At 37.6% G+C, this 11,378-nt stretch overlaps 1 pseudogene; it reads right to left on the bottom strand.

Annotated features, from left to right (window-relative positions):
- Positions 1-311: 311 nt before the first annotated feature.
- LOC111879694 (DEAD-box ATP-dependent RNA helicase 20-like) lies at positions 312-4,536 on the bottom strand (annotated as a pseudogene).
- Between the last annotated feature and the right edge of the window lie 6,842 nt (positions 4,537-11,378).

Below are 11,378 nucleotides of genomic sequence, written 5' to 3'. Positions count from 1 at the left end.
AAATAGAATCCATTGCATAAATTTAATGTCATACAAATAATCGTTCCATGGAAAGATAAAACAAATCAATAGAAGTTGTAACAAAAATTTACAAATGAATTAGATACAAAAAATACAATCCATTGCCCCTTTGCTAACTAATCTGTACAAATTCACCCTTGTTTCTAATCATTTTCTTAAATACTTTACAAACATAATTCATCCATAGTACCTGAACTATAGTTGTAGCCTTGTTTCTTCTTCTTCTGAACTCATCTCTTGCAACCATTGCTCTAAGCTTAGTCTGAATAGATACAACAGCTCCTTGTCAATTATGTGAAAAATACAACCGGAGAGTGGCCTACCTTCATAATAGCAACAACTAACGAAGCAGGAATGAAAGAGAAGGCAATACTCACAACAATAGCTGCAGTGAATGCATCTAGGTCCTACAAGATCATTAAAATCACTATTTAAATACACACTACATATAAAGGTGTTGATATTCTTATTGCATGTACTTAATATATAAAGACTCCAATAATAAATAGATATGTTATGTTACCTTGAGACACCTTTAAAGGGGATCCAAAATGTCGTACCAATTTGGGATCTAAAATGCAATACAATAAAGAAATCCAACATTATTAATTTTGCAAAAGAGTACCTATAGCACCAATGTTTATAAAGGTCCCCATGGCTCCATCATTACCCTAGTCCATGTACTCCAAAATCTTTCTTGTTCCTGCAAGCTAGCTGTAATGGCATTCCTGCAAGTGCTCCTTCTCCCATGGATCCTTGAACAAAAACCTAAATAAATTTTAAACTTTTATTTATATTCGAATATTTTTTTTTGTTGTATATACACTAACTGAATTTGACATTTATAGTTTAGTAGTTGGAATTGGAAGAATCATAATCTGTCATGCCTTTAATTGGCAGGAAATGGAATGGAATTTAACAAAAAAGGAAGAATAGAATTGAATGGTGAATCCCATCAAACATGGAATTTGAAGGAATCTGATATAATTTAATTCCATCCATTTGCCAATCAAACATGCCATGGAATGGAATCTCCAATTTGAATTCCATCAGAACCATGATAAGCATACCTTAACACATTTTCCATCATTTGAAAATGATAGAGCAAGAACACGAACAAGTTCCATCAAAGTACCTATTCGATATACATCCTGTACATAAATATAATTTATATTTATATTTTATAACAATTCAATTATTGAAAAAGGAAGTGTTCCTCACTGTGTTGGGGTTCAGCTTTGGCTATCATCAACATTACAAGTTGTCTCAGTATTGTCCACCGCCACATGGAATAAGCTGCAGAAGAAAGTTCAAAGGAAGGAAACAAATTCAAAATTCTTAAAAAAAATTAAAAATCTTAAAAAAAAGCATCCAAGGACTTTGATACCTATAAACTTTAGTTCCTTATCCAACTTATCCTACAATACATCTGTCACACCCTTCTCATCCGTCACGAAAACCCCCATGACCTATATAAATCAAACATCAAAGCTTCAATAACAAAACCAAAGGGCAAATCTGTCATTTTTTTTGGAAAAATCAAACCTGGCCAAACGAACCTGAGGGTGGAGGAGGTGCACCTCGCCCTATTGCCGCTAAATCAGGGTTGACTTTCTGACCGACCTCCTGAAGTATGGCAATAAGTTCCTTAGCAAACCAAGCATTTGTTGCTATAAAGAAAGTGTATGCTGTCCCTTTAGCCCCGACTCTTCCTGTTCTCCCAATCCTATGAACATAATCTTCCAAGGAACCCGGGAAATCATAATTTATCACATATTTCACGTCCTTCACATCTGTAGCTATCATTATTGGACTTTTAGTAGCTTTGAATTCGGATAAAACCTAATCTCTTTCTGCTTGACTTTTATCTCCATGGATTGATAATGCGGGCCACCCGTCCATTCTGAGCTGGCGGGTGATTTGGTCACACCCTTTTTTGTGTCCATAAAAATTAGAATTCTACTCCCATCCATGATGTCATCCAACAGTTTCACCAATCTGAAAAAAAAATTATCAAATTTTATTATTTTAAAGCTTCTAAAAAGTTGAAAATAAAAAATCATCTATAAAACGGCCTGCTTACTTGTTGTACTTTTGATTCTGAGTAACAATATCCACATGTCGTTGAATCGAATGGTTAGCTTTTAAGTCTTGTGAACTAATCACCACCTGTCCAAATTTCAAATGTCCAAAAAAAAGGATTAAATATGAACACATGGTGAAAATAGAAAAAAGTAGTTACTTTGTATGGGTTGTAAAGAAACTGTCTTGCAAGTTGTTCGACTTCCTTTGGCCATGTAGCACTGGAATAAAAGGGTTGACAATCTGGTCACATCTGTGTATATACAAAAACCCATAAGATAAGAAAAAATTGAAAATATATATTTTAGTTTTCTCTTATTATAAAAGGCAGGTTAAAAACTACTAATCACAATTCACAAACCTGTGAAACAATTTTTTTCATTTGAGGTTCAAAACCCATGTCAAGCATCCTATATGCCTCATCCAACACAAGGTAAGTCACCCTCCTCAGGTTTGTATGATGAGACTACAACATATCAATCAATCTTCCAGGTGTAGCAATGATAATATGAACACCTGAAAGAAAAGATTTAAAAAAAAATGATGATGAAACATGTGCTTTAGGCACAACAAAGATAGATAGATAGATATAACGCTGGAAAATGTTGAATACGCTGAAGAAGCATAAGGATATACCCGATCCATAGTAGTAAATTCATCTTTGAGCTTATCACCACCTACCTTTCTGTAAATCACGAACTTGAGGAACCTTTGGAACCCCACCATAAATGCAAGTATTCTTAATCTTTGAAGTTGTGCCAAATTTAGTTGATTCTTGTTGTATTTGAACAGCAAGTTCACAAGTTGGAGCTAAAACTAACACAATCGGTCCATCTCCTTTTACTGTGATACTTGTATACTCGCCAGAAATGGGTTATCCTATTCATGTTCTGATTGTGAATTTGACCTTCACGTCCTTTGTGCTCATTCTATTACCGGTACTTCCCGTACTTATCAACCCTCAATGGTTCACCCCAATCAAACTCATGGTCAAGAAATGGATCCATAAAGTGGACAGAACTCTTACCAAGCACAAAATGCCTGCCCTCCTACTAGTGTTCATAACCCTATTACTAATTTCCAATATTCTTTCGTGGCTCCTGTTATTGTTGGGGTTCAACTTCGCGATTGCAGCTCTACATTTCTCTTCATCCTGCAATAAATGCTCTAGTTCTTCTATTTCTTTCTTAAGTTCACTGACTTCCTCATTCATATACATCTCTATCACCTGATCTTGTCCTTCCACTAACTCAAGCTCCTACAGCATGAATTTTTATGAACATTTATAATTAACTATTTAAACATAGTTTCTGAGATTATTAAGTTTAAAATGTGATAGAATATCATCTTAAGACTTAGCTGTTCATCAAGTGTGAAATGTTCTTTGGTCCAATCACAAGAAGCACCAAGTCGCCTTATCTGATTTGTAATGGTTCCTCCATACTTCTCTTTCCATTCCCAAACTCGCTTTGTGAAGTCTTCTCTACCTGATTCAACCCTCTTAATTCATTCAGATGCCAACATTCTTTCAACAACCAACTGAAAACACTATCTGTTAGATATATAATATATTAACTAAGTAGACTAATACAATAATCAGAAATCCATTTGTGGAAAAACTCAAACCTGAGTTGCAATGCCAGCATGATCAGTTCCAGGGAGCTACAGTGTAGGTATGCCCTTCATCCTGTTGTATCTGATCATAATATCCTGGAACACAATTGAAAATATGAATGGTTTGTTTATTTACACATTGAATAAAGAAAAAATGATGAATTTTACAAAGTTTTTATGTGAATCTATGTTGTTAGTAAACATTTACCAAACCTCAAGAGTTACAAACATAGCATGTCCCATGTGTAATGAACCAGTCATGTTTGGAGGTTGCATTGTGACAACAAAAGGTTCATTTCCCTTATCAAAGTTTGGCTTTAAATGCCCTTGGGAATCCCTCCTAGAAGCAATCAATGATTAATACATAGAAATGATGATATGATAATCATTTTTTTCAGTTAATACGAAACATGGCACATTCGATCAAAAGTAATACCAGTTGCATACACTCTTTCCAGATGAATTGCCTTCAATCTGGTATAATAAAAGTGGATACTACTTAGACATATATATATATATATATATATATATATATATATATATATATATATATATATATATATATATATACATTTAGGCTCATTAAGTGTGGCCATAAAGCTAGGGTTCCATGATACAAAAGAAGAACTTTGAAATAACCTGGTTCGATTCAACACCCCCATCAGAAAGGTTTCCATTATCTTCAGATTCATCTTTTATAGCACCTTTGTGAAAACATGTGAGAACAAATTTAAATTATTGACAACCAAATCAATAAACAAGAAATTTAAACGGCAGATGTTGCAGGGTGTATGATCTTTATGACTAACAGTCAAACATTTTACTTAAATATGTGCAAAATCAAACAAATGTTTTTACTAGATTGTCATAATTATATCGTACATATGTAACTAGCCCTAATTCGTATATCTCCCTTTTTAGCACGATAAGAATCCAAAAATCACAAAGGTTAAACTATGTGTCATTGTGATTTCTGCCAATTTAACTCTGAATAAGTCCCCATATTGGACCAATTACTGCTTAATTATAAAAAAATCGGATATGAATCACAATTGTAACTAAATGTGATCGACCTCCAAATACAATTATATTGAAGGCTATTTGACCATTTCAAATACGATCACAATTGAAAAAAAATATGAATCTTAAAACAATTAGGTCAGATCAAGGGATTGCTTACCTGTGGACAACATGAATAACCTCCATCAATGATTGAACTCATTCGATCCATTTAAAAGCCTACCCTTTACCAAATCGATTGAAGACGTCATATTGAAGGGTGTTTGTAACTGAAATCTATGAGATTGATGATTTTAGTAAGCTAAGTAAACAAATGATGGAGTGTTGACATGGGGAAATATGGATTCGAGCCCTACAAGCTGAGAAGTAGACACATCTATGAAGCGCGGTACTTGCAATCGATTTGTTGGATTTGCTGGTCTGATTTTTAAGAAGATTTTGTGTAGTCCGGAGAAAAGTGCTAGTTCTTCCAAAGTTTGGGAGGATGGATTAATGTAACGGGGCTTAGGTCTCCTACAACGAGAAGCGAGCATGAGATCACTAGACCTGAGGTTGCCGACAAGGTGAGGTTGTTGGCAAGGTGATGTAGCCGACAAGGTGAGGCGAGGTGATCAGGTGAGATTGTCGATCGTTGTAGAGGCAGAGCACTGAGAACGGTCGTCTTTCATCGGAAGTTGACGGCGGTGGGAGACACTAGGAAGGGTCGAATAAGCAGCAGATGGCAGAAGGTGAATGGAGTTTTGAGAATCGAGAGAGAAGAAAGAAAGAAAGAAAGGGGGTTTTCAGCGGGGATGAGCTAGGGTTTTCAGCTGGTGGAAACCAAGCGGGCTTTTTAATTTTTGGATTTCATTTCCCCCTCGAATGAAACGCGCGTTTCATTAAAATTTATAAAGCGACATGGTGAGACGACGCACATTTTATTTAAGGTGCCCTCTGTGTTTTTTTATTAGACACTAATTTTAGGGCACGCAAAAAATGCGTGTTCTCTATGCTTCATATTTTGGAAAACTGACATCAAATTTTAGGGCACGTACAAATGTGTGTCCTCTATTAGCGCGTGTCATTGATTGCGCGTCGTAAAAGACTATTTTTCTAGTAGTGAATGGTGAATAATTGCCTCTTATCTCACTCACAAGGACTCTCAGCTGCTCTGGTGCTCTCAAGGTCGAAGGTAGCCGGAATGAAGGGTTATAAGGCCCTTTAAATAGGGCTCAGGGCCGGGAAATTAGGGTTTCATTAAACAGCGTGGACTCGCCGAGTCCGGACGCGAACCCGCGTCCAAATCCACGATCCTACTTGGCGATTCTAGGCTCCAACTCGCCGAGTCTCCTCACAGTTTACCAAAATAAATAAATGAATAATACCTGGGAATCCGGGCTGTTACATATGCCAAGTTCTCGAAGTGTGATTTTTGGTTTTGCGAGGTTCAATTTCAGGGATACCTCGTCAATCAGAATGCTATGTTGGTTGACCCCTCCAAGATAGAGGTGGTGATGCAGTGGGAATAGCTAAAGTCTCCATCTGAGATTTGGAACTTCCTCGGTTTGGCGGACATTATCAGAGATTCATTCGAGATTTCTCCAAGATTGTAGTTCCTCTCACTACGTTGACGAGGAAGGATGTTGTGTTCAGTTATGGGCCTGAGCAGCGGCCATCATTCGAGACTCTTCGCCAGAGACTTTGTGAGGCACCCGTACTTTCCCTCCATGAGGGAGTTGAGGATTTTGTGGTCTGTTGCGATGCATCCATCTCAGGTTTGGGTGTTGTGTTGATGTAGATGGGGCATGTGATTGCATATGCTTCGAGGAAACTGAATCCTCATGAAGCGAAGTATCCCACCCATGATTTAGAATTAGTGGTGGTGGTTTTTGCTCTAAAGATTTGGTGCCACTATCTTTATGGAGTTCGATGTACCATCTATACAGACCATGAGAGCCTGATATATCTTATAGATCAGCCTAACTGAACATGAGGCAGAGAAGATGGCTGGGTAGTGAAAGATTATGACTGTGATGACCTCAGTTTTGGAAACAATCAAAGAAGCACAGTCAGAAGCCATAAAGAAAGAAAATCGGAAAAGTGATCGAGTGATCGGTCTGGTTTCATCTTTTGATGTTGACATCAGAGGGATTTTGACTCTTCATGGAAGGGTTTGGGTACCATATACAGGCGAGGCTCGACGGATATTGATGGAGGAGGCCTACAAGTCAAGATTTTCCGTTCATCCGGGAGCTACCAAGATGTACCTTGACCTGAAACATAGTTATTGGTGGTCGTCTATGAAGAGGGGTGTGGCTTGGTAGAGTGATGCTTGACCTATCGTAAGGTCAAGGCCGACCACCAGCACCCTCACATCAAACTACATCTTTTGAAGGTTCCACTGTGGAAGTGGGAGCAGATCACGATGGACTTCATTACAAAATTGTCAAAGACTTCAAGGGGATCTGATGTTATCTGGGTGATAGTTGAACGTTTGAAGAGGAGTGCTCACTTCTTATCCATAAGTGAGGGCTCTTCTACAGGGAAGCTAGCTGAGATTTATGTTTGAGAGATGGTGGATCGCCATGGGGTGTCAACTTCTATTGTGTCAGATCAGGATGTTCGTTTTACTTCTAGATTTTGGAAGTGGTTTTACAAAGATTAGGCACCCGATTGTATTTTAGTACCACCTATCATACGCTGTCCATTAGGTAGAGCGAGCGAACTATTCAGATGATTGAGGATATGTTACGTGCCTGCATCATTTATTTCGGTGGGAGTTGGGACTCCTACCTTCCTTTGGCTGAGTTTTCTTACAACAACAGCCATCATGCCAGCATTGGTATACCTCCCTTTGAGCTTTTGTATGGGAGGAGGTGTCAGACTCCTATTTGCAGGGGCGAGGTCGGGCAGAGAGTCATGGGGATCACTGAGATAGTGCTCAAGATGGCCAAGCTTATTCAATAAGGCAGGCAAAGGTTTATGAAGGCCCAGAGCTGCCAAAAGAGTTATGTATACCAGCGATGCTTTGAGCTAAAGTTTCAGGTTAGAGATTTAGTGCTTCTGAAAATATCGCCATGGAAGGGGGTTATTCAATTCAGGAAGTAGGTCAAGTTGGGCCCAACATTCATTGGCCCTTTCAGAATGATCGCTCGTATAGGCAAGGTGGCTTACCGGCTGGAGTTGCCTGCAGAGTTGAATCAAATTCATGATACCTTCCATGTTTTCCAATCAAGGAAGTGCATGATTGATGAGAAAGTTGTAGTTCCCTTGGAGGACATTCGGGTCAATGATCGCATGAACTACACTGAGAGGTCGGTGGAAACTATGGATAGGAAGTTGAAGACCCTGAGGAACAAGGTGGTGAACTTGGTCAAGGTTCAGTGGTAGCATCAAATGGGCTCAGAGTGGACTTGGAAGCTCGAGGCGGAGATGCTTGAATATTACCCCGATTTGTTTCCTGAGGCTGACTTCGAGGGTAAAGTATGATTCTAGTGGGGGAGATTTGTAAAAACCGTTATCAGGTATTTCCATTTTATCCCTTGGCTTATTAAATGTTTTCCTTATTGTCACTTATGTTGGGCGTACAAGCCAAGTACGTAGGGCGTAAGTCAGCAAGGAGGTCAACGCAGCGGAGGAAGTATGTCGGGCGTACCTGTGAGTACATCGGACGTACTAGATGGTGTTCCTAAACCCTAATACTTAAGTGTGATCCTTATTTAAACACATTATATTACCCTTGGAAATTCATTAGCTAGCCTTCATTCCCTCTAAACTTTAGATATTGAACCCTACCTTGTGAGTGTGATTTTGGAGCTTATTTGTGATTCTTGGGCATTCTTGGTAAAGAAGGAAGTTTTTTGAGAAGAAGGTGGTGCATTCTAGTCTTTGGATCGAGTTTCTAATTCACCTTGTGCATCTTCATAAGGTATAGAGTTTATACCTTGGTGCTTTTCTTTCTAGATCTCTTAAAAAGGTTATTTATGAACTTTTTGTCCCAAGCTTGGATCTTTGTGAGCATGATGTACTCCATTGCATATTAGTTGTCCTTTCATGTGTTTTAGGACATCTAGAATCATAAATATGCTTGCTTAATGGTCCCTTTTTGTCCATGCAAGAGTTTGGTAGCTTTTAGTATGGTTTAAGTTAGGTTTTGAGGTTTAACCTTTTTTCATCCAAGAAAAAGGCTTAAAGTTATGAACTTTATGGGTTAAGACATTATCCTGAGGTCAGATATGTGTTTGAGTTTCATGTCTTAATGATTAAGACGTTAGGAAGTGAATTTTGGGATCAGACAGCATACGCTGAGCATACTCCTGTCTATGCCCCGTGTAAGGAGCGTACACCTAGCGTACATGCTGGACTTGTTAACTTTCGTTGACTTTTGAATTTTGGTCAAAAGATTGAGGGTTTTGGACCATGGAAGGGAAAATGGTCTTTTGCCCTTAAGGGACGTAGTTGTGGGAGTTGGACTTATGATTCGGGTTAATGACCTTAATTGCTTAGGGTTACTTGTTGTGTTTATTAGGCGGACTCTAGTTCCGGCAGTTCGGGAGTAAGATTTATCAGTCATCGGTATCAGGTGAGTCTCCTCATTTATTATTACATGTGTGGTAGAATACTTGTGTGTGTGTATATGTGTGTGTGATGACTAGGTGGGTCTAAGTGATGCTACTATGTATGTGTTGTTTATATGTACTGAGACATCTGGTAGTCTCAGGGTTGTTGATAACCTACAGAACATGTTGTTCCCTATTGAGACTTCGGGTAGTCTCCAAGGTTACTGATAACCCATAGTTGTTTTATGTGTTATGTTGTATGTGATATATTGGGGAACTCACTAAGCTTTGTGCTTACAGTTGTTGATTAAATGTGTATCAGGTACTTCTGAGGATCGCGGGAAAACAAAGGCTTGATTGTACACATTCACTTGGAGATTTTATTACTAGATGTTATGGGACACTTTGATATTTTGTTGTGGATCTGTAGATGAGATTATGGTTTTCATGAGACGGTTTTATGAAAACTGTTTTTATATGAAATTAAAAATGAAAATTTTTTGTTGAAAAATAAGGATGTTACACGTGGCCTTCCATTTAATGCAAAAATCAACAAATAATTTAAGAAGTAATACCTCAAGATTTCAGATGTTATAGTAACAATGATGAAAGGTTCCATATAACTTTGATAGTACAGTATTTAGGCCTATATACATCGATCAAAACAATAAAATACGTAATATATCTTTATTACTAACCATAATACTTAGGATCCATCAAAAGTGACTAATGACTTATCCTAAGTGTTAAATTTGGTACCTTCGACCGTCAGAGCATTAATAACAATTGGACTGAATCCAACTCTTTTATCAGCTTTATCATTCATGATGAGAAAGATGATAAAAGGAGACTCGATGCAAGGAACATAAGTATGCTAATTTCAATCCCCAAAAACATCTCACTTACGAATTTGATTTTTAATTATGTACTAATTTAACCATCAGAGTGTTGGTCCAAGACCAAACCTAGAGAGCATTTGACTGTGTTGTGTTACGTTTTAGGAACGTATGTTCAACTTTGTGACAAGATTTTAGGTTCTTCATACTTAGAAGAATCAGGATGAAACTGAGATGCATCAGATGGCACCATCTATGCGACCACGCAACAAATGGTTGCCACTAACGATCTGGAACGCGAATCAAGTCTGATTCCAAAGAGACAAACTTTGTAACCTCTTGAAGAAACGCCTCAAATTACAATTATGGTTAGGAGGCATAGAGGGACCCTTCATCCCAGAAAAACAAATTGGAAGAAACGACATAGAAATCACGCTTGAATAAAAGAGATGAAGGAGTACGAAGCTTTCAAAAGATACATGTCCATGAAGAAATGATGAGAGTAAGAACTAAAGTGGAAGAAGAATTGTAAGAAAGATTAGAAATACATTTCCATTAGGACTTGCTGTTGGATATAGTGTTTAAGTCCATAACTATATTTGGCATGTACTTGACCCGACCCGGCATGGTACATTTGGGTTGCACTTCACCCGAACAATTTATGGATAATCTTTTGAGAATAGTATACGTTATGATTTATTAATATATATAAGTTCTAATATATTAATATAAAATCATATTATTTAATTAGTATTGATCTATAATTAATTTAGAATTAATTTAGTGATCAAAAGTATGACTAATTAAATATAGGCTTTTGTATTTATATAGTGTGGGCTAATACTTATTTGGAATGGGCTAGGCTTGCAAGGAAAGTCCATGGATAATCCATGGAGCTTTAACCTATGGATCTCATGGAAATGAAAAGAAATGGGTATCAGGGTTTATATGGATGTAACCCTAATCCACCACACTATATAAAGGAGGCTTTGGTTCTTGAAATTGCACTAGTTTATATGTGAGAACTAAGATGGCCGATTTCAAGAAGAGGTTTTGCTATTCTCTCAAATTTCCAAGTTTGTGGTGATTTGTGATTTCCATTTTAGGCATCCACATTATTGGTGCTAGGATCTCAAACTCCAAGCAATCAACTTCTACTACAAGGTAAGTAATTCTACTAGCTTTATTTGATTCAAGTACCCCATGCCATGCTAGTTAGGTTAAGATCCTTGGAAAATTAATTATTTTCATGTATCTTAGTCAAACA

Source organism: Lactuca sativa, chromosome 5 (genome assembly GCF_002870075.4).
Source record: "Lactuca sativa cultivar Salinas chromosome 5, Lsat_Salinas_v11, whole genome shotgun sequence".
Lineage (NCBI taxonomy): Eukaryota > Viridiplantae > Streptophyta > Magnoliopsida > Asterales > Asteraceae > Lactuca > Lactuca sativa.
Note: the sequence above shows the minus strand (reverse complement) of the source record. Positions and strands in the feature narration are given on the sequence as shown.